This window comes from Protopterus annectens, chromosome 1.part2, assembly GCF_019279795.1.
Source record: "Protopterus annectens isolate FY-2018-M chromosome 1.part2, PAN1.0, whole genome shotgun sequence".
NCBI classification, from domain to species: domain Eukaryota; kingdom Metazoa; phylum Chordata; order Ceratodontiformes; family Protopteridae; genus Protopterus; species Protopterus annectens.
In genome coordinates this window covers 378,188,106-378,214,192 of record NC_056727.1, presented here as the reverse complement: position 1 = coordinate 378,214,192, position 26,087 = coordinate 378,188,106, and positions in this window count along the sequence as shown.

The following is a 26,087-nucleotide window of genomic DNA, read 5'->3' as shown; positions in this document are numbered from 1 at the left end:
ATTCCCTTTGGCTATATCTCTAACATCCTGGTGTTTGACTATTTACTGATTAATCTACTAGATGGGAGTATTTATTTACACCGTGTGCCTAAAAACACTAACAGTGATGTTATTTACTCATTCCTATCCTCTCCAACCTTTTCTGACCTAAACTCCACTAAAATAACCCAAAACAGCTTGGCAGAAATGTTTCCTCAGCAGAATAACCTAACAAAATTATCATACATATCTCTACATGCTATTTCCCATATCGGCTTAAGTTGTTCCTTTAGTGTAACATTTTAACATAAGTCTAACTGGAAATAGTAAATCCACTGTCTTAAAATCTGGATTTACATATCTCTGATACAAACTGATGTTATTTTTCTGAGCTCCAAATTGCCATACTGCCACAAATGTGTTATGGTCTGTTTATGTAATTAACAGCACCTGTGCTGCATATATGCTATTTAAGAAATAGCTACCTCTAGTCTTTTTTAAAAACTTTATATTTTAAAGTTGCTGTATCTTTAATTATATGCATTGAGTCTTGTCCTCCAATTACGCTCAGATAAGACACCTTCTACAATTTAGGTGTATAGCTAATCATTTTTTAAAAAAGATCTTTAGTCTTATATTATATTTTGCTTTCTTATTAGGAAGTAATCTCATAACTGACTTTACCTTTCTCTGTGGTTGTGCCACAGAGTCCCAAGAATAAGCTGACCCCAGGGAAAATCTCTCGCACCCAGTAGAAGCCTGAACCTTCTACCCAGGAGCCTTGACCACAAACAGTGAATGTATGTGTAACTGCACTGGTCTTTTATTTTATCCCTATTCCATGGTCTCAGTCTACATGGCTCTTCCATACATCACCTCTCACATCCCCAAGTACTCTCTGTACCATTTCACTCTCCTATCTCCCTGTTCTTAAACTGAACACCTCCTGTCCTACTATAGAGGTACCCGTTACTGAAACTTACTGTAGTCCCCAAACCAATTCAACTCTCTTATTCTTGCCTACTGTCCTCTTCTCTTGGCTACTCATCTCTTCTTTTCCTCTCCTCTCTTTAATAACTTATTTCACTCAGTAGCTCTCTCTTCATTCCTCTCTACTACTCTCTGTTCCCCACTAACTCCTTCCTGTCTCCCTAAGGCAACTGTTACCTCTGCAAATAATCCTAACAACCTTTGCCATTCTTTCTTCTCTTCTACTCTTCCATTTCCATCCCAATCATAACTTACCTTGCTGATTGTTATTCTGCTTCTTACAACTACACAAGGAGCCAGGGTCAGCCCACTCCATTCTCCCTTTGCTTCGCTCAGACTCACTACACTCCCCTACCCCCATTCCCAGCCACCCCTGAACACATTTGATTTATATTATATCCTCATTAACAACTCTCCACCCCTTTCTCTTTAACCATCTAATCAGATTGCAACACCTAATTACATACTACACCCATTCCATTTGCACTAACATTTCATTAGTCTCAAGCTAGCTTAAAATCGACATCCTTTCCCCTCACACTCCCATCATGTCTCCCATTTACCCAAGTATCCAAATTTTCATCCTACTTACCCAGCTCACCTCATACCACAACACACTACACTATTCAAACCCACCCCTACTCTTTCCTACTCCCTTAACCACTGTAATACAACCTACTCCTTCTACATCTCTCCATCACTCTTTACCACCTCCCATTTCCATCTATACGAGGTCAAAACTCTCATTCACATCCCCGCCACTGACAAACTTAAAATACTGTTGTATAGCCTCAATCCACCTCCTCAGCCAACATTACTTACAATGACTTTTCTCCTGGCTGGTCACATTCACTCCAACCCTGGTCCCTCCTCCTGCTCTCGCAACCCCAGTGTGCACCTACCCCACCCATACCACCACCTAACACATCCATGCCTCCTCCCTATTACTCCACCCGCAAAACCCTAGACATGTACTCGATTAACTTGCAAAGCCTTTTCAATAAAACCACAGAACTACACTCCTGGATAGCCCAATACTCTCCAACAATAACTAAACCCTGGTTAAAACCCCACATAGCTAATAACATAATCCTTCCCCCTGGTTACAACATATATTGATTAGATAGAGAGACAGAAAAAGGTGGTGGTGTTGCAGTTCTCTACTCTGATCTTCTCAATCTCTCCCCCCTACAAACGCCATTACCAAGTTTTCACCATGCTGAACTAATTGTACTAAACTGTAACTTGAATTCCCACAAAAATTCTGCTATAGCCTCAATTTATATATCGCCAGTCAACAACATTCCAATTCTAGAAAATATACTGTTATGCCTCTCTGACAACATATCTTATGAAACTACCATTTTGGGAGATGTAAACATAGACTGGTCAAAACTTATGACAGACTCACCAAATATTAGTATCAACCTGTATGACTTCAAGACACTCATCACGTCCCCCACTTGTATTAATATAACTTCTGGTTCCACCTCTAGCCTTGACTGGATACTTACTGCAGACTCTAACCTTTATCACAACCCCTGCACCCTACCCGACTCCCTTAGTGACCACCTATCTATTCACATCTAAAGACACTTTATCCAAATACCTAGATCCCACATATTCAGAGACTGCCATAAATTATCTACCTTTGATACTGAGTCTTTTAATTCTAAACTGGCATCCATTAACTGCTGCTTCATTTACCACACTCCCCTTAATGTAGCTGTTGAACAATTTAACCAGGTTTTCTATGACATCGTAGACTCACTTGCTTCCCAAAGAAAAATCAGGATAAAAGCTAGCTACCCATCTTGGCTATCAAATGAAACCCACTCCCTCATACACAAAAAGGATAGCATCTAGAAAACCTGGAAGAAAAGTAATCTCCTACTCATCTACAACATTACAGGGAAATCAGAAACTTTACAAAAGTGCATTTACCAGGACAAGAAAAACTTTTATAATACTGCACAGATTAATCACCTCTCCAAACCTAAAAAATTCTGATCTGCTATCAGTAATATCCTTCACCCTGGTAACCCCAAAACAACAAACCCCTTCCCTAATAACTCATCACTAGAGACTGCTACCCTGCTTAATAACTACTTCATAGACACTATCCACAAACTAACTCAGTCAGAACATAACACAAATACCCCAGACTCTTACATTTCTCCTACTTATAATAATAAGCACCCTTTCTTTCTTTCTTATACCTGTCCTCAACCCTATATCAAATCTCTTCTTCATAAACTTAAACCCTGCTCCTCATCTGCTGATAAACTACCCCTCTTTCTCAAGCTTGCTGCTGAATCTATAGCCTTCCCTATTTCTATACTAATAAATAGATCTATTCAAGAGGGCACAGTTCCAGACATCTAGAAATCTTTCTATGCTATACCACTGCACAAAGGAGGTAACTCCACAGACCCCTCTAATTTTAGACCAATAGCCATCCTATCAGCACTTTCTAAAATTCTTGAAAAATGCATCCACTCTCAACTGCTTAAATACCTAATCCATGAAAACCTCTTAACCCCTACCCAATACAGTTTTCAGCCAAACCACAGTACTGCTACAGCCCTCTTATCTTTTACTCATACAGTTGCTGAGGGCAGAGATAATAATTAACTAGTGTCCTGTCTCTTCCTTGACCTATCAAAAGCATTTGATACAGTGTCACTACTAATAAAACTAACTGATCTTTAACCTCTCTCCTTCCACCTTGCAGTGGTTCTCCAGTTACCTTACTAATTGACTACAGTCTGTATGATGGCTCACTTCCTGCTCCCCCTTCTTGCCTGTAAAAACAGGGGTCCCCCATGATTCTATCCTAGGCCCCCCATTCAATATTTTTACCAACCATCTCCACTCTGCCTGTGGCCACTCAACTCTTATCCCATATGTGGATGATTCAGCTCTCATCACAACCTCTGACAGCATGTCACATCTTCATTCACTTACACAAAATGCATTCATCCCCGTAGAACAATGGCTTAATGAAAACCGGCTTATCCTAAACCCTAAAAAAATAAACTCTTACAATTCCTACCAAGATCACTGTCACAACACAAACTCATCTTTTCCATCTGTTCTCTAAATAATACAATTATCAAAGTTGATCCACATGCTAAACTCCTGGGTAACATAATAGATGACCAACTAAAATTTGACCAGCATATTCATCACAAAAAGGCACATCAAAAACTGGGATTACTGTATTGGAACAAAACATTCCTTACACCAGACTACAAACTGTCCCTAGGTAGGGCTTTCCTCCTGCTATGCCTTTTCTATGCTGCTCCCATCCTCACAAACTTACACTCCACATTAATTTCCCAACTCAAACAAACATATAATAAAATCACCAGATTTCCAACAAACCAACCTTATAAATCACACCATAGCATTGCATTAAAAAAACTGCAATGGCCGGAATTCCCGCATCAATTTCTTTTCTCACAGCTACAAATCACACACTCCAACCTAAGCAGACCTACTGCTTGCCCCGCCCTCTCAACTATCATTTCCCTCTACACCTCTCCTAGATCTCTGAGACGCTCTGACCAACAATTTCTCAACATACATAAACTTAATAAAAACATTGTTAAACTACTTTACAATTACAGTGTGTCTTTAGCTTGGAGCAAACTTCCTAACTCCATTAGAAACATCCAAATACAAATTAATTCAAAAAGCAACAAAAACGTTTTCTCTTAAGCTCTTGGATCTGCCCTTGCCAGGAGCTGACACAAACCTTCCCATCTGTCTATCCTTTTCACTTTTCCATTGACTCACTTCTCTAACTTTATGGCTGCCTTTCTTATGAATCTGCCTTTCTCACATTTCTAAGTAGCTATACTCATGTAGTACTGTGACTACTATGTATCCACTGGGGGAAATATATATACATATATATATATATATATATATATATATATATATATATATATATACACACACACACACACACACACACACACACACACACACACACACACACACACATATATATATATATATATATATATATATATATGGGTTACCTTCATTTCATCGAAAGTTCATTTGACTGACAGCTCATTTGACTGACAATTAGTACTGGGAGTGTCTAGAGCACTGTAAGGCGAGTAAAAGGAATATACCCTTTCCCCACTGAAGTACGAGCCTGGAGTTAGTATATATAGTTGGGGGTGGGGGGGGCACAACCCCTCACACTGGGGGTGTGTGCGGGGCATAGCCCCCCACTTAACTTTCATGTTATATTCTCTGCTTTTGGTTTTATATTGTTTAGTAAAACAAAGTAAGTGGGGGACTGCACCCTCTCACCCCCCAGTGTGGGGGGCTGAACCCCTCTAACTATATATACTAACTCCAGGGTCGCACTTCAGTGGGGAAAAGGACATATTCCTTTTACTTGCCTTAAAGTGCGCTAGACACTGCCAGTGCTAATTGTCAGTCAAATGAACTGTCAGTGAAATTAAATTTCAGTCATTTGGTCTGACTAAAATGTTTGTCAGTCAAATGAACTTTCGAGGAAATGAAGGTAACACATATAAATAAATAAATATATATTAATATATATATATATATATATATATATATATATATATATATATATATATATATATACACACACACACACACACACACACACACACACACACACACACACACACACACACACACACACACACACACACAATCACACACACACACACATTCCATGCCTCATCTGTAAATATTTGATATTCCTAGATTCTGTCAAATTGTGCATATATGAAATTGATAGATTCTGTCAAATTGATTTTATTCTATTTGTTTATTGTAACTGTATTTTGCTTAACTTTCTGTGCACATTCCTTGTTTTACTTTTTATTTTTACTATAATATTTTACTATATTGTATAATGTAAATTATATTTTTCTAAGTTCTGAGTTATTTTTTGTATGTAATTTTCCTGGAACTTTTCTTCTCCAGTCTCCACTGAAAATGGGTTCTAGCTCAGGTGTACCAACCAGGTTAATAAATGTCAAATAAATAAATAATTAAATAAACTGCAGAATGTTACATAAAACTGATTTCAGTTTCAATAAAATCTATTTTTTATGTCACAAAAGGAAATATTGTCAGCCTAGCTATCTGGAATTTTGTAAATAATTATATGCCATGTGTGAATATTAATATCCATAATACTATAAAACTATCCATAATACAGGATTTTAAACATTCCCACAAAGCTAAGTCAAAACTATGCAAACTCCATCTAGCATCTACTACACTCTCTCCTCACCAAAAACCTACTTTGTTCTGGAGATATCCATCCCAACCCTTGCCCCTCTTCTTCTCTCCCCACCCCCACTCTCCCCAAAACTACCTCTACACTGCCCCCATCTTACTCCTCTAACAGTCACCAACCTCAGTCACAACAATCATCTCCATCCAAATACTTAACTATCTACTCATTGAATATTCAGAGTCTAGCAAATAAAGTTACTGAGCTGCACTCATGGATAGCTCTCAATCCCCCTCACATCCTCTCCGTATCTGAAACCTGGCTCAAGCCACAAATCTCAAATAGTGAAATACTCCCACCAGGTTATAATATCTTCTGATCTGATAGACCTGTAAAAAAGGGGGTGGCGTGGCCATCCTCTACTCAAATAACCTTAACCTCTCACCTTACACTTCCCCAATTCCTGACTTGCTCCCAGCTGAAATCATCATCCTTAATTGCCATCTGAATCCCCACAAAAAACTTGCAATTTCCTCTATCTACCTTCTTCCTGGTAACAATCTGCCCATTCTTGAAAACATCCTACCCTGGTTCTCCCACAACATACCATATGAGACACTTATCCTTGGTGATGTCAACAATGATTGGTCCAAACTCACAACTGACTCCCCCCAACTCAGTATCCACCTACACAGCTTCCACCAACTTATAACATCTCCCACTTGCTTCCATAAAAATTCCACCTCCAGCTCCATCATAGACTGGATCCTTACCAATTTACCTTACCTGACTCCTTCAGTGATCATCTCCCTACCACCATCTTAAGACACTACTCCCATATTCCTAAACCCCACCTTATCAAATACTGTCAAAAGCTATCGACTTTCAATTCATCCCAATTTAACTCCATTCCCTACAACATAGATTGGTCCATCCTAAAATACCTCCCCCTAAACGATGCTGTAAGCACTTTCAATAGCATCTTCATGAGTACTCTAAACTCCTTAGCTCCCTCTAGGAAAATCAGAGTACAATCATATCATGCTCCCCGGCTCTCCAAGAAGACTAGGTCCCATATGAAACAAAGATATAGCGCTTGGAAAACCTGGACTAAAACTATACAACCACATCTTCTTCAAAATACAGGCAACTGAGGAACCTTGCAAAAAAACATACAGCTAATGACAAAAAGTTATACTATAGCTCTGCTCAGCTTAACAACAAATCCAGTCCTTGAGAATTTTGGTCAACTCTCAACAACATCCTCTATCCTGGGAAGCCCTTTAATCCCTCCACATACCCTAACTCTTCCTCTCAGGAAACAGCCACCCACCTGAATAAACACTTTTTTCTCTTCCATCCAAAATCTGGTAACCTCTAAGCCAAACTCTACTTCGACACCCACCCCTCCAAGTCCCACTAAAACAACTTTGTTTTCATTTGAGCCAGTTCCCATTACTTACATCAAATCTTTACTACTCAAACTAAAACCTTGCTCTCCTTCCACTGACAATCTATCTCCTACATTCCTCAAACTTGCTGCTGACTCAATTGCCTATCCTATATCTATACTAATTAATCAATCTATTCTGTAATCAACTGTCCCCACTCTTTGGAAATCTTTCTTTACTATCCCTCTTCATAAAGGAGGAAACTTCACTGACCCCTCAAACTACCGACCCATTGCCATTCTGTCCCCCCTCTCCAAGATATTAGAAAAATGTATTCATTCGCAGCTTCTCAATCACCTCCTCATGCACCACTTACTCACCCCTACCCAGCATGGATTTTGTCCTCACCACAGCACCACCATTGCCCTCCTCTCCTTCACTCATATCATTGCAGAGGCTCTAGACAACAATAAACTCATTTCCTGTCTCTTCCTAGATCTCGCCAAAGCGTTCGATACTGTCTCTCATCCTCAACTACTATCCAAACTCACAAATCTCCACCTATTCCCCTCTGCACTTGCCTGGTTTAATAGTTACCTATCTGGCAGGGAACAATTTGTCAAATGGCTCTCATCCTCCTCACCATTCCTTCCCATCTCCACTGGTGTTCCCCAAGGCTCCATCTTGGGACCCCTTTTGCTTAACATCTTCACCAATGATCTTTACAACTCATGCAAAAAATCCTCCCTTATTCAGTATGTCGATGACTCTACACTTATATCCATTTCAAACAACATTCCCAAACTACACTCCCTGACCCAACAAGCCCTACTATCCACTGAACAATGGCTCTCTCACAATCTCCTGATCCTAAATCCCAAAAAGACCAAACTGCTACTTTTCCTTTCCCGTTCTCTTTCTCATCCCAAAACCTCCTTTTTTATTACATTTTCTAACAATACAGCTATCCAACCTAACACCCACACAAAACTCCTAGGGGTCATTATTGATGATGAACTAAAGTTCAACCTACACATACTCCAGTGTATACAAAAAACAAACCAGAAACTAGGTCTGCTATATCAGAACAAAAATTTCCTAACCCCAGAATCTAGACATACCCTGGGCCAGGCACTCCTCCTCCCCTCCATCTTATATGCTGCCCCAGTTCTTACCAATATCCAGGCCTACACTCTAAACAAATTCCAACAGACTTACCATAAAATAGCCAGATAAATTACTAACGCCCCATACAACTCACACTACTGCATTTCTTTAAACTCTCTTCAATGGCTTGAACTTCCCCAATTTCTGCGATCTTATCAATTTCATATGCTACACTCTATTCTTTATAAAACCTCCTTCTGTCCATCTCTGTCTTCTTTAGTCTCCATCTACATCCCATCCCGGACCCTCTGTACTTCTAACCAACAATTACTTGATGTCTACCACCCAAAAAGGTCAGTAGGCAAACTACTATACAAACACTCACTTGCCCATGCTTGGAACAAACTTCCCCTTGACTTACATTCAATCTTCTACACTACACCTCAAACTTTAAAAATTAACTAAAAGCTTATTTTCTCAATTCTAGGACCTGCCCTTGCCATGACCCCACCTAGTCTTCCTTCCCTTTATGTACCCTCAAAAGGTCCATACTTACTACCTCATTACACCTCCCTCTCCAATGTGTCTACTGTGCATTTGCATAATTGTATACAAACAAAAACATTTTATTGTTGACCTATTGAACTATATCAATGTAAAATTATGTTACTAGGCTTCTTTTTAATGCAACTTTAACTTTATGCATGTAACCCAACATATGTGAATCTTTTTGCTATAACTGCTATTATATCAATATGGTTTAAAATTGTACTTGTTTAAAAATGTACTACTGGAGCTTTTCTCCTCGGGTCTCCACTGAAAATAGACCACAAACCCAGTTGGACAAACCTGGTTAACAAATGTCAATAAATAAATAAATAAAATATGATTTATATAGAAGTGTGGCAAAGAGCGATACTGCCAGCATAGCTATCTGGAATTTTGTAAATGAGTATATGTCATTTGTGAATGTCAACATGATTCATATGCTTGTGTTACAAATGTATTAGAACTGTATGTCATGTGTATATCAAACTGCTGGTACAGAAGTGTGTGTGAAAAGGGTTTGTACAGTACTGAGCTTAAGGATGTATACACAGTGTACTCTACTGCAAAAAGAGCAGAAACGTAAATACATTGTTGTAACTGTGTAAATGTATATGTTTTAGCAGTAGGAACTGGCACTGCACATAGAAGGTTAACTTGCAAAACTTAAAAATAGCTGAATTTAAATTATTTTTTGATTGTGCCATAAAATAGATGTTATCTTCAGTTTCAGTGCAACAGGAGACATAATGTCTAGAACTAGAAGTTTTTTTTGTATTATCTTTAGATGTGGAGGAATGTAAATTATTTTATGACTTCCACCCATTTGTTTAGATGCAAGAGAAGTCTTTGTTTATGTATTTCCACAGAGAGATGCTAAATGGTACCAGCTGCATTGAGAGTTTCCATCTGGGATAGCCAAATGACAAGAAGTGAGGTCATGCTGCAAGTATCACAGCAGCAATATTTGAGATATTAATTTAAGAACTCTCTGAGAGAGGTAGAGCAATCTGTATTTGTCTTTGACCTGACAATACCATCAGCTAGAAGATCCATTCACTACACTTGCCTTGCTATAATAGTAAGTTTCTAGGGTACATTAATTTCTCTTAGATAAAGTCAGGAATATAGTAAAGTATAGCTTGGGTGTTTTCTTTATTTATTTGAGACTGTCCTGCAATGGTGTTTTAAATATTTCCTATGATTTTGAACTCTGAAGTAACTGTGATTGTTTACTGAGTATTTTCTTGTTCTTTTATTATTTATTATTGAATATATTTAAACCTTTTAATTGTGTATGGATTGTCTATAGATATTTAAGCTCTTAGCGTACTTGCATATCTGTTTGGTGATGCTGTGCAGGCCACTTCTAATAACCTTGCTCTTGGTCAAACTACCAGTTGGATTAATAGCAACATTACACAGTAATATTGGCCACCCTTTGCTAAGGGCCTTAAAGTGTCTGATAAGTATTGGCTGGTGGCAGTGAAAACTACCTTATAGGCTGGGCAGAAGGGGGCATAGCAAATAAGCCTGTGCCAGCATTTCCCAGGAGTGTGTACATGTGTGTATAAATCAAATTTCAAAGACAGTGTGCATGTGTCAGCTACTTGGGCAGGGACACAAAGGTCTGGCAGGACAAAGACAGTGCTGGAAGTCTTGGCTTTACCACTCAGCTGAGATCTCAACTCTATAGCTGTGCCAGTGTGGGTCTTATTGGGATCTGGAGAAAAGGGGGAGAAAACAGCCACATACTGACTGTGGTATATGTGTGCTCTTAAGGGAAATCGTACTTTACTGTGTGTATACTTGTCATTCTCAGTGTGTACTGTTGCCAGTGGTGAGGATTAAGGCCCCTTGATTGCAGGACCAATGGTGGGTGTAACATTTTATTCCAATAGCTTCAATGTCTGTGAGATATTAGTGTTATTTGTTGAACAGTTTGGAAAATGATTTTGACAAAAACAAATACAAATATATAATTTAAAATAGAAGAGCTTTTTTACTGGTACTACTTTTAAAAATAATGGACAGATTTTGGAGTAAATTTATTGAAAAAACTAATTCCTGTTTACTTGTGCTTAACTAGAAGTGTTATTTTCCTGTGTTCTGCAGTGTCATGTATATACTACATTTTTATAAAAAGAATGAAAGAATCAATTAGTAAAAAAATAAGTTGGTGCTACAAAAATACAAGCCACCATTACTGCCAGTAATGCTTTATATGTCTGCATAAGAAACTGTCTTAACAACTCAATAATTTGCAATTAATGCTGCTGTTATGTAAAACTGATTGTCATTGTCTTTTTTGTAAATTTATATCTTATATTGTGGTCCAACAGGAAAAAAATGTGCCTTAAAATAATGTAGATTTAAAATGTGGTGCATTGTTATAAAGAATAGCATACTTTTGCAAGCAATTTTTTTCTACTGCAAAGCTGAATTTGTAAGTACAGCAATTAGAATGTGTGGCACTTTAAGAGATATTTCTAGGGTTTGGTCATTTCTTCTTTTGAATAAAGTTGCATTTTGTAGGACAAACTGAGCTTCACATTTTTTTTTCCTGCCACTCCTTATAAAGTTTTTACATATTAGTGTATATGTTTGCTATCACACTCTGCTCCGTGTCAAGTGAAATTTGCCCACAAGTCTTTCTATTCATTCATGAGTGGTTACTAGTACAAGAACAGCACATCTAAGTACTTCACAGACTTTTACTTAGCAGAGATAGTTTATGTAGGACTGCTGAGATTCACATTTTATTTTTATTTTCTTGTCTCTACTTTTAAGAACTTTTAAAGTTAGTATGCTTTGACTATTATACCCCATTTCCTGACATGAGACAAAGTACCTGCTTAAGTGAATTTAAATTGTTTGAATGTGTAGTAGTGCTTAACCAGGCACAAATAAATTTCACATTTTATTTATTTCCTTTCATCTATTTGCAGGGTTTTATTATGGCAATATCTTTTATAGCTATTACGTGTTTCTCCCTGGCCCAAATGAAACTGCTAATAATGCCTATTTAAATAATAGCTTTTGCTAGCAGTTTCTAGTATTTTCTTGGTTTGTTACAGAAGGCAGGTGTATTTTGTGGAAGGTAAATGCACTTCATATTTTCTTTTCATATCCTTGCCTTTCCTTATAGGTGTTTTGCACTTCATTGTCTGTGCTGACAAGTATACTCCATTTGGTGTGCCGTCCGGTGGATCTTTGAGGAGCTTAGTCTAAATTCCTAGTTACCCCCAAGCATTGTCTGGTTGAGTGACTTGCTCAAGGTCATACAGTAAGCGAATGCCGGTTGAGGGAGTCAAATCATGCACCATGGAAACTATGCAAACAATCATAACTCACTGCACCAACTTCCAGGCAAAAAGCTTCAAACCTTTCACCATTGATACAGGGGTTTAACTCACTAGCTTTAACCCAGTATATTATCTCATCAGTCGTGCCTAAGGCTGTATATTCAAATGGCAGCTTTCATGAGTGGTCACTTGTATACAAACAGCTTAGGTAAATGGTGAGTTGTTATCATGAATGGAGATGCTTTATGTAGGACATATGACCTTATTGTTTTATTTTTATTTGCTGTTCCGTCTCTATGATTTTACTTGATGTCAGTATATATGTTTGCTATAATACACTGCTCCCTGGTCTGAGTGAAACTACTGTGTCTTAATCGATCTGTTTAAACTGCTGAATTTAAAAGTGGACGAAGAGTCTAGTTAGAATAGTTACACTCGTTTGTGCACTCACAAAGACATTAAGATGTATTTAGCTTCTTAGTGTGATTGCTGACCAGTGGGGCCAAGGGTCATCAGAAACATATAATGCAATGATCTTTAGAGTTAATTCTGTATCATTATTTAATGTTTTCTAGTTCAGTAGTGAATCAAACCCTGAAGCAGTGACATTTGCTTAACCTTAAACAATTTATATTAGCAAATCTAACCATTTATATGTGGTTATTTTGCATTTCTGACTAAGAGCTGCTCATCAACTGGAAAGAGAATTTTTTTTTTGACTAAACATATATCATAATTCATTTAGCATTGGCTTTTAGCAGACACACATACAGTTTATAATTTTAACTTTGTCCTAGGGGAGGCATTGGTTTAGACATAATACAGAACTGTCATCCTTTGTCTTGTACTAAAATAGGATGCATTACAAGTTGTTAGTACAAACTGTTTCATTCCTGCATATCACAAGAGACAATAAAGGTATTCAGCACTTAAGGTACGTGATATTCCTGCAATTTATATTTGACCACACCCTGGCCTTGTAAGCATTTGAACACAGCCTTGCTTTCATTGTTCATAGGTAAGTACTTGGCTAGCTGTCCTTGTGGGCCATTTTAAGCCTATCCAATTTCCCTTTCAAAGGTGAAAAACACCCCCTGTACTTTGTGACTGTGTGATAAACACCTTAACCATTATACCAACCCCAAATCTCAATATGTAATCATTTTAAAGTTTTTGTGCCTTGTCACTTAGCAACACAGTAACTAAGGTAAATACTTATTTTTGTAGACTGAGAGTATGAGTTAAATTCCATAATTTTCTCATTTTAGATTTGTTATAACACCTTTTGATTCAAGAATGCTTTACAGCCAAATTGCTCCCTTTTCTGCAAGTTATAAATTACACCACTGAAGAATTCAACTCATTTGCAGTGGCTGACTTTTGTATTTATATAAATATAACAAGTATCATATATTTATTAGTAATATTGCTGCTTTTACTAATAGACATTATCTTTGCTGCTAATGTAGCTAACTTAAAAATGTTATGGATAGTGAAAAAATGCTGGGATCTGGGAAATAAGGATTATAGCATTTTTATTCAGTACTAGTGCTCAAATGTTAGCAAACCTGCCTTTGGTGCTAGAAGATTAGAAGATTGTGGGTTCTATTACCACTATTGACACTATAGTGTTGTATTAGGACGTGGTGCTATCCTTTGGATAAGATATTGAAATTAAGTCCCATCTGTTTGAGTTGGTGGTAGCTCAGGTGAATATAAAAGACCCTGAGGCACTTATTTTATGGAATTCACAAAATAAAACATCAGTTAAAAATGTATGCTATAACAGAAAAAGGTAACATTTAAACAGCATATGTAATGAAACTACAACTGTTTTTTTCTAGAGGCAAAAACACATTCTCAGAAGAATGTCACATAAAATACAGTTCTTCCTATAGAATATTTCTATAAACAATCCTAACCAAATATATTAGATTCATGACACAAATATACTCTTGGTTTGTTGTATCACTTCATTCCCTTCCTTTTCCTAGTTTTCAGACAAAAGTAAGGATCGAGACAATGTATTAAAATGTCCCTAGTCGTGCAAAGAAAGTTTCCCAAAAAATCCTAATTCTATTACTAACGAGAAATACATATTCAGTGTCTTCATCAACACTACAGTCAAAATGGGATTGCCATTGTGCAAAAAGTCTTGTATATTGATCATTACAGCCAAATTATTTAAGGGCAATCTGCCTAGGAAATAACTATATTCAAAAATCCATTTATATAATATTTTCCACTACTTAATACCTTTATTCTGAAATTCAGTAAGTTGGCATATCCATCTATTAATTAAATGTTGTGTATTATTTTGACATGCTAAGTGTGCCATGATTCTCTGAAATATGGCTTGACATTTTCCACAAGAACAACCTATACTGATATACTTTCCAGTCAGCATTACCTACACATTTTCACTTCCCTACTTGAAAAGAACTCTGATAATCCATGTATTTAGTATAGAAATGAGCTGTCAGACAAATAATGTCTTTGCTTTGCACTTTAGGCCGTAGTGAAAATGAATGCAAAGATACCATGTATATCACTGGATATAGTATGTTTAAGTCTCACTTTGTAGTAGCATTGAACATGATGTCTTGTTTTATGAGATTACACCAAGATCCTCAAAAAAGGAAAAAGCATAGCTCATAATTTTCTCCCAAGGAGAAAGAACCATACTGATAGCTAAAATAACTACACAGAGAGAGCAAGGAGCCACAAATAAGTAAAGGTAACATACTGGGCTGCTTACTGGTCAGTCTGAAACAGGATTTGTTGGATTCCCTAAAGAGGTAATTCATTGTCAGCATCCAAAGAGGCTTTGTTATGGACAAATGGAGAACAGCAACTCTCATTCCCCTGCACAAAGTTGGGATGTCAATAAAACCTGGAATTATAGACCAATAAGTCTAACCAGCCTCATCTGTTATGTAATAGAAAGGATCATGTATGTTAAGGGAAGATCCTACCTACTTATCCTGGTTGATTTCTTCAGAAGGATACTGAAGCAATGAATGAGGGCAAACATACTGCATATCTAGACCTTGCAAAGGCATTCAATACCATCCCACACTCGGGTATCATAGATAAAGTATCACTGCTAAATATTAATCTTTTTGTATTTCATTGGATACCAAACTGGCTCACAAATAAGAATCCCAGAAATTAGGGTGGGTTGCTGTACCTCATCCAAAAGACCACTCACTAACAGGGTGCCCTATAGTTTAGTACTTGGATCATTACTCTTGGCATTTACTTCTTGGAGGTCAAAGTTACTGTTAAGGGTTTATAGCTGACCAAGTTTGTAGATTTCTGTAAAGTTGGTGCCATCATAAACTCTCCAGAGGATACCAAGATCCTTCATGAGGGCCTTCCACAAACCAATTGGTGGTGTCAAAACCATGGACTAAAACATAATGCCAAGAAATGTATAAAATGTATTCTTTGACAAGCAAGATATCCCTTGTAACTATCACATAACAACATCCTCGGAAAAAAAACTGATTCAGCTCCTAGAGACCTGAGAATCTATGTAAACAATGAACTGTCCTTTCATCAACAAGGATCCACTATTTTAAGACTGCTTTTTCATCACACAGCTTATTACTAAAGGTGTGGCTTTCAAAGCCTGGGATGTGATGCACTCAATAGGCCAGTCATTGAGTATAATGTCCCCTTCAGTATGTACTTTTCCAAACATTTGACACATTTGAATGTCCATAATGCTTAAGAAGATCAAGGGCCTAGACCATCAAAAACTATACAGATTGTGTTTACCTTTTCTCATTGTCATAAAGGCTACTGAGGGGTGATCTCTTCCTCACATGCAGATCCTTAATAGACCCTGTTCTGTCAAATCTGCTCCAAAGTGGGCATAAACAATCGCTCAGGGGATCTAGATCTGTTTTGCAACATAAATAGAACATGTTGGAGGGACAGGCATGTATCACAAGGAATGCTACTTATATGGAATTACCTTCATCTCTACATAAAGCAAAGAACTTCTTTTACACTAATCAAATGTAATCTGGATGATCTGGATGAATGGATAGGTAACCGCAAATTCATTCCAAGTTTAGTACCCTTGTCCTTCATGGATAGGGGCAACACGTAAATGTTCAGCTCATCTCTGGGTTATTCATACTTACAATATAAGGGATACCAACTTCATGGAAATTTATGGTTAGGCTTCTAAAGATCCTCACAGATCAACAATCTAGTAAATATCTATGAGCCTATGTATAAGTAGACTTTCTATATATGTGACAACTTGTATGTTGTCCAAAATTGTACTGCAGATATTATTGTGTTCCCAGTTTACAGACATGGATATTCTACACTTTTTTAAGGGCACCAAATACTAAACACAAAACAGAATGTGGTCATGTGAAAGAAGCATTATCCAGATGGAAGCAAAAAACCTGAAATATGCACTATTTCCCTATATATCTGTAATCTAAAGTACATGATGCTATCTTCAACTCGGGTTTGGATTTCTCTAAAAATAATAGCATCACCTGTATGAGACAAAAAATGTTAAGTACAGGAAATCAAAATGGCAAATGCATCAAATCCTGTAGCAGCACCATAGCAGTAGACAATACAGTATTCATAGTAATACTAAAAAGCAAAACTTAGGGCATGCCCTTGACGTACCTCTTGCTCCACACTCACCAATTCATACAACCACACATTTATTAAACATATCAACTCTATATGGAGATAAAAGGACAGAATCTTCCTGGGAAAATGAAGCTCAGCACCACTGCACCACAAAATCTGCATGATCCAAACTGTCTGTCACATGCCATGTGAACATCACAGGACAGTAGACATCCCCCTTTATCTAATAAAATAAAATCACCTACCTCTTTAACTAGTAGTAACATGTCATGCGATTGAGTACCTAGTATACAATGCTTTTTTTTTTTTTTTTAATTGCACATTTTTTGTTTTTAGAGAAGAATGATAGAGCGGAAGGGAAGCAGGCTGGTAATATACATAGGAAGGAGGCTACAGGGATGGCAGCAAGTGCAGGCATACAAACATATAACATGGGTAAAGACAGAAAAGGATGAGGAATATCATAATGTGTGACAGGCTGGGGTGAGGAATGTCTGCCAATCCAGAATCCATCCAAAATTCAGTCATGCCTGTGTTGGATGTCATAGGTGGGCCTTGTCAGTGGTGGACTGATGACTGTGCCATTCAGCTATGAGCCTCTGCCAGTTACATCAGACTGCATTGCAGGTTCCTAATCAAGTTCTCACACCAGTTCATCTCAGTCCTAATCAACCTCCATACATTCTGCCATGTGACCTATGGGGACTCACTAGTTTTACTCAACAATAAAGAGCCTACATCCCCAGATGTAACATAGAAGAGATGCCAAATATCTTGCAACAGGTCTCTAGTGTATACTGCATCACAACACATATATCTAGTCAACAGAAGCCATCCATCAACACCTCCAAATGCACGCTGAGTGATCTTGCAGGTCTGGGGCAGTGCAGTGACACATGATATCACTGCCATTGTTCATAGGTTCATAAGTTATTACTATGTTATTGATATGGTTGACCATTTTTGCCTAGCCAGAAGATCTCTGATTGTATTTACCCTTTACATGTCTTAATATCTACTTTAAACTCCTTATGAGATGGCCTTTGGAGCCTGATCAAAAGTCCCACTGAAATAAGTACTATATACTTAGTTTCTACCCCTTTTCATGAGAGCTTAAGGGGATAAACCCAGGGTATACCTAGGATTGCCCATCCATTCGTCCAGGTTATGCTTAAAGATGGCCAGGGGCTACTTTACTTTATATCCAGAGGAAGTCTGTTACATAAAAGAAGTATTCTCTGTGATAAGTCCTATTTATGTTTCTGTGAAAGTTTAATTCTCCTGAGTGAGTTTATAAGATCCACAAAAAAGGGCGAAACAGTAAGTGCACCAAACAGCAAAAAGTCCACAGCGCGTTACTGACAATGTAACCACTGCTTAAGCAACAGTCCCAACTTGTGAAAAAATATATTTATTAAAGCGCTTTTCGAATGCCTTCTTAGGCAATCTTCTTCAGAAAAAGGTTTTCTGAAGAAGATTGCCTAAGAAGGCATTCGAAAAGCGCTTTAATAAATATATTTTTTCACAAGTTGGGACTGTTGCTTAAGCAGTGGTTACATTGTCAGTAACGCGCTGTGGACTTTTTGCTGTTTGGTGCACTTACTGTTTCACCCTTTTTTGTGGATTATTGGTTTACTTATTTTCCTTGTTTGAGTTTATAAGATGTTACTATTTTTTTGGAGAATATGCAAGAGGTCACATGAGACTGGATCTTTCCAGGATCTATAGGCTAGACAGATGCCCCCCTCTGAAGTCTATTGAAAACTGAAAAGAAAGAGACCACTTTAAGGAGGTAATGCCCTGGATTATATGCTTAGACAAGTATATAGCAAAGGGAGCTTTATATTCTATTACTGGCCTGATGAGGGAAGAGCAGATATGGATGATGGCTTTATTGGATTCAGAAGATATACCCTTGTGACAAGTCTGGCTATAAAAAAGGATTTCCTAACAACAGTGGATATGCAGTGATTAAGGGATAGTTTATTGTCAAAGAAAGTGCCAAGGTCCTTAATGACTGAGTCTGTTTTCAGGGAAGAGTCCTTAATGACTGAATCAGTTTTCAGAGAACAGTCATCTCTGTGGTAGGGCTATTGGTGCTCAGGTTTAGCAAAGGACACATTGCTGGATTTCTTAAAACTTGGTTTAATGCCATGGCCCAGGCACCACTTGTTTATTGTGTGTTAAGCTCTCCTAGAGAATCTGGAGGTCATCTGAGGAGTCTGTGAAAGCTCCAAATTTGCAGTCATTAGTAATTTTGGTATGCAACAGGCCCTTGATGTCAGCCATGACATCAGACAAGTAAATATCTAAGAGGAGTGGTTCCAGGATCAATCCTTTGGGGATTCCACTGGTAACTACTTTTATTGATGTAAACATACCTCCAACACTAATTGATTTGATTCTATCCGTACACCAGTTAGCTATCCAGAAGGTATTGGGTTACCTTTAGTTGGTTTAGATAATCAATAATGCCAAATGTAGGATGGTGTTAAAGTCCTTGGCCAAGTCCAGATGGGCAATGTGAACAAATGTGCCAATGTCTAATGCCTTAGTGACTAGTTCAAAAAAATCCCCCAAGTTTAGAAGACTTGATCTGCCTCTGACAAAATCAAATTGGTTAGGTTCCAGTGCTTGTAAACTGCCCATGTCCATGTTAATAAGTTCCATAATGATGAACACCACTGCTTTTCAGATAAAGATAGTGAGGCTTAAAAATGTAGCAGTGCAAGGGTAGTCAAACATTCAGGAAATGCAAACACATTAATGATACTAAATTAAGTTACCATAAATATGTATACAGATTCATATTAGTTAAATAGTTAAAGTATATGTGGACCACCTCTGCTGGGAAACACAGGCATGATGGAGTACCAGCTGTGAATAGAGATGAATGTAGAGTTGAAAACAGTGAAGAAGAGTATACCATTTAATGTAATAACTCACCACGATACAGATCTTGGTACAGGAAATCTACCTGCAACTAGTCTAAAACAAATGATAGATTGATAGATAGGTAGATAGATAGATATATAGATAGATAGATAGATAGATAGATAGATAGATAGATAGATAGATAGATAGACAGATATCTTCCTAAAGACAATACCCCCTGTACATTCCTAGATTCTGAAAAAGATCGGCCACAGTGTATGCCCTCCCTCCTCCCATTTGGGCATGCTCATCCTCCCCTGCCAGTACTTTGCAATAATTGTTAATCAAACTTAAGTCTCCTAGGCTTCCTGGTTTTTTTTTGTTTTAAGTATATCTCTAAACCCTGGAGTTATTTCATTATATATTCAGGCTTGTTATCTAGTATTCATTTGCTGTCTTAATTTCACTAAGTACCTTTTCTGCCTTTATTTTAAATGATCACTAGTCTAAGCTTACTACTACAGGAACAGTCAACCTATCTATAGCCCACTGCCCTACCTGAACTAGCAAAAGTGACTAACTTTAACTAGCCTTTTCAGGCAGTACCTCGACGTAAATATCAAGACACCAATTATCGATCCAGACACTGATAAATTCATTTTCCCTGGCCAGTCTAAGCCCCTAGGTATTCTCAGACAGTGTAATAACTGCTTCATCTTCACAGTTAATCTTTTATTATCTAACACAAAATAATACCTCCAGACAGTGAAAATCTGGACAAAGACACTTTAAAACTAGCTATACGTAGTTAAAAATGGACAGCTAACTATCCGAAGATTTGCATATAGAATAGCATATAACTCTTCCACTTGCAGTAAGATTGTGTGGGATATTATTTAAAAGCAAGTTTAAAAACATGGCAGTGGCAAAATGACATAAAACTACAAGCATATATTCACATCTTTATTGTTGGTGAGAACACTACAGAGCAATTTTCTTTGTTGATTTTAATGTACAAGCATGTTTATTTATATGAAGTGGGTGTATTACTTTTAAAGAAACTGGTATCAGTGATTTTTCTTACAGCATTTAACCAATCAGATTTTAAACCTAGGAACCTGCTTGCCATAAAAAGTAAGGACATTATATATCATAACAAAATTCAGTAAAAAATCGTCTAAAATAGAGTCCAATTAGACAACTATGCTGTTGAGATGCAGTGGAGATGATAAACATCATGAAGGGACATTTCTAAAGGTACTGGCTTCTTCCTTCAAATGTTTAAATATGAATTTTAACACTAATGTCCCAGTATGTCCTTGCTTAACTCATCTCTAGGTTATGCATATTCAAAACATAAGGGCTAAATGCTACCATGGTAATAAAAGGCTAGATGTCTTACAATCATCATAAATCAGCAGACTAGTAATTACATATGAACCTATTAAGAAAACTGCTAATCCTTTCAAACGTATTGTTAAGCAAAAGGCAAATGACATAGAGACGGTTTAATGCGCTTTACTTTTATAGAAATTAATTGCTAGCAAAGTGTGTAGGTGTTTTCCTTCACAGAGAAATGATTTACAAGGATGTACTAAAATTGAAAAATATTGCTTACTAATGTTTCATTTTAGTGGTGCACAGTTCATTTTGCTCTAGCAATTAAGGAAACACCAGAGGTCTCAAGACCCTAAACTATCCAAAAATATAAGAATGATACCATTATTGCTCATGTTGGGGTACACAATTTCAGGTGGCCCAGCTTTGGTATGTTCTTAAGGAAAGGAAATTCCTTCTGTTGGCTAATATTTTGACCCCACCTAGAATAATACCACACCATAAATCAACAATCGTTGGATTCAATGACTGGCAATGTAAATGTTGTTATTCTAAGATGACACAGCTTATGACAAACAGAAAGAATATGATGGACAGACATTCTGCTTCACCAGGTATGGTTTACGCATGTACATCGAGAACATTAACATACTGGCAAAAACCCTTTACAAACTCAATTCCATTTGTAGACAAAGTGAAACAACTAGATGTTCCAGCCCAAAAAATTCAAATATATCACACCTCAAAGTTATTCTGCACAACACAAGATGTTTCAGGAAAAACATCTGCCTTGGAAACCTTCCTTTACACAGTATTTTAGTTACTGAAACCTGGTTTAAATCTATGGAGAAAGCACCCTTTTTATTTCACGGTTTACCAAGTATCACTCTGTCTTAACCACTATTAGCTGCAAGGGATTATCCATGTTTATTAGAGATCTCATGCCTATGCATCTCATCCCAAATGGTTTCATCCTTGATTTAGTACAGGTCCAAATCACTCTAAAAAAATCACCATTTGATTTTATTAATAACATATACCCCATGTCCCATTTATCTCAGTATATTTTACTTACCATATGATATTTCATATAAACATCTAATAGCTGTTTTCCACAGGACTTCCTCAACTTCATTATCAACACATCATCAATTCTAGATGGATTTAAATAGTTGATAATCCTGCTAAAGTCTCAAACACATTGTCTTAACTAACTACTGTTCTACTCAGCACTCAGCCTGGGCCTATTTGAGTTGGGTGAAATTCTAAATTGTCAAACTGACAGTTTTAAATATTGAAAACCACCTAGGAAGAATAAACACCTGCATGGAGATCATGGTACAGTGTGATCCTGAAGTTAATATATATAATTAACAGGGAGCGTGGATGGTGCAGTGGTGCTTGCCTCCCTGCTAAAATGCTGTTTCTTCTTCCAAGTTGGTTTTAGATATTTTACATTGTCAATCATATGTTCTTGAACATATGGGTTTTGACAATTTAAAATTTTGACAACCTGAAATAGATCCCTCAGCTCCACAAATATATTATCTTCTCTAGTTAAAAATCAAAGGAGTTAGTTATCACCTTATTACTTAAAGACCTGCCCCCATTGTCTTAATTAATTTACATTTAGAACTCCAGCAAAACTAACCTATTAGATATTATCAATATGTTTGAAATCTACAAATGTTACAGTCACCCCAAATCCCTGAACACTGACACCCAGCTCTAGCCAAGGAACTTTAGGACCCCTTAAAACACTGCATACAGAAAACCCTCCTCTCTGTTATAAACAAAACAGTATATATATATATATATATATATATATATATATATATATATATATATATATATATATATATCAAATACATAGACTGGTGAAATAATATAATCAGCAAATTGTATAAAAAAGTTCTTGCCTTCGTATAAAGTTTGCCTATCATCCAGTTCATAAAACAAAACTGGAGGGTGTATGCATTGGCCAGAAGAGAAATGGCAGCCTACTTTGTTCACTCACCCTTCTAACTATTTTGCACATATAATAGCAACTACAGATTCCTTTGATAATTAACAAATGAAGGGAGGATGACAGTGATATCTACTTCTATGGATAATGTGCTTTTGGTGTATTTTAAGGAGGTTGCTATGGAAAAAATTTGGTTTTATTGTTTGAATACCTTTCTGTAATGATACACCACATGGAGGCCTACCACTTCTTAGTATTAACTGCAAAAGAGGCACTCCTGTCTACACATAATCAAATTACCAGTACTGTGAAGGTTAGCAAACAGATAAAAACAGGCTCTTGCAATAGTAACAGCCACAAAAACTTGGAGAAGTGTATGCATGATATGCAATTTAAACTTGATTATCTGTAACAAATCAAAACAAAGGGCATAATATTCTCATTATTGGAATTCCAGAAAGTATTCACACAGAGGAATTGCTAGAATTTGTAGATACAATAATTAAAGAATGAAATGAACTTCAACTGAATTAATAGTCTTTTAGAGTTTAAAGGATTAAACAAGTTAGCAGGAAACCAGAGTCAGAGATGTTTCTGCATGTGGTAATGGCACTTAGTTCATTCCAGACCAAAGAATGTATCATTCATTATACAGGAGAACCAAAGGTTCCAATTAGAAACACTACCCCCGGGATTCACGAAGCTCAGCACTAGGACGGCGTTAGCCTTGTGCTGACCTTGCGGCATAGAGATGGCGCAGCAGCACCACATGCATATTAATGAAGGCGTGCTGCCGTAATGGCCACGTGCATAGGAAATGTGTACGAGTGTAGGGGCATGTCCAAGTGCTGCACAGAGGTGTGATCATGTCGGCTGCATACGCGCAACCTAAAATGCTGACTAGTACAGCCTGCCTCTAATAGTAATCACTCCTCTCAGTGTCTGTGGATACTGAAATGTATGCAAAGCGTACAAGACATCATTGTGAACACCACAATAAGAAGTAAACACAAAGGCATGTAGCTGAATATTGAGTCTCCATCCCTTGAACAAAGATATTTAAAACCCCATGCCCATATTCCATTGTAGTGTCGCTAGTTATACCAAGTGGAAGCAAAATGCATCGTGTTAGCATGCTGCCAATTGCCAAGCCTAGCTCAGTGGTTTGGGTTACCACCTGTCCCACATTGTGAGGGACAGTCCCCCTCTAGGCAGGTGTGTCCATACCAAAATCATAATAAATGTGAAATGTCCTGCGATAGTAGGACATAATTATGTCCCATATGTTATGTAATAGTCCCATACAGTACGTATGTCCATATATAAAATACCTATATGTTACAAGAAACAGAATAAGCAAGTAAATGAAACAGAATAAGCAACTACACCTCTACAACAATAAAAGCTTATATGTAGGCATGAAACTAAAGTACTATCCTTTGTAATGACTGTGGGTATGTGCTGGCCTGTAAACTCAGATGTGTGCCATGAAAATGTCCCATCCAGGTCATATGAAAAGGTGGCAACCCTACCAATGGTCAGAGCATTCGCCCAATATCTGCCCATTCGCGGTCCAAGTCATCCTTGCCAGGACGGCACATAGATGAACGGGTATTACCCGGGTCTACCTACCATGTCATGAAAGATAAGTATTTGCGAGTACCTATGTGCGTGAAGTACTGCATGTGGATGATCTGAAATGTTAGTGTAGACCACACAACCATATTGGTCCCAGAGATATGTAGTGTACACAATGTGTTCTGTTGACTGTGCCATGGGCCATCAACTAGAGAAGGGATGAATGTTGTTTGTGGAATATGGGGGTGGGGGGTGATGGGTAATGTAATAATTCGCAAAGGGGAGACTGGGTTGGATGCACAATAGGTGAACTGGAGGTCTATGAGGGAGCGGTGGGTAAATCAGGAAGATAACCAAGGAACAAATATACACATCTGCAATACAATCCCACAAACATGTGAACATTAAAATGTGCAATACACATGTACAGAAAAGTTACCGGCACATACCCACATAATGGTCTGGCCTGAACTGAGCCATCCAACCCCAACACACCTGGATACATATTTTAATACCCATCATCCCCTTCACAGCACACCACCCCCCTTCCTGAACGTCCACCAAAACCAGCCATACTTGGGCTGCTAGATAGGCACGGCCATATCTGCACATAGTGAACCCTACCCATATCTAGTAGGCCGTCTCACCCTAGGTACTCTCAGGATTGAAAACTATGTATCCCTTGCATGTATAACCTTACCTTTCAGCCGTAAAGCAAAGATGGTCATCGTTCCTCACAATTTTTGGATATCCCTCATGGGATATGTATCTGTTCTAAACATTAGACTTGGTGTCACGACATGATGTCCAGTCCTGTATAGAGCTGGACACAAGTTGTATGAGCAGTAGTTGTCCACAAGACTGTTCAGCCTCCAGCCAATCCTGCAGAACCTATGACCTGGGATTAAACACCTTACCATGATGCACATCTCCCCACGTGCATTATCGGGAATATATACCTTACACATTTGCATAGTGGCAGTCGTATATAGTGTGCTTAAGGCACTTTAAAGCAGATGTAAGTAGGGTTACCATCTGCCCCACGTTGTGAGGGATTAAACACCTGACCATGATGCACGTCTCCCCACGTGCATTATCGGGAATATATACATTACACATTTGCATAGTGGCAGTCGGATATATGG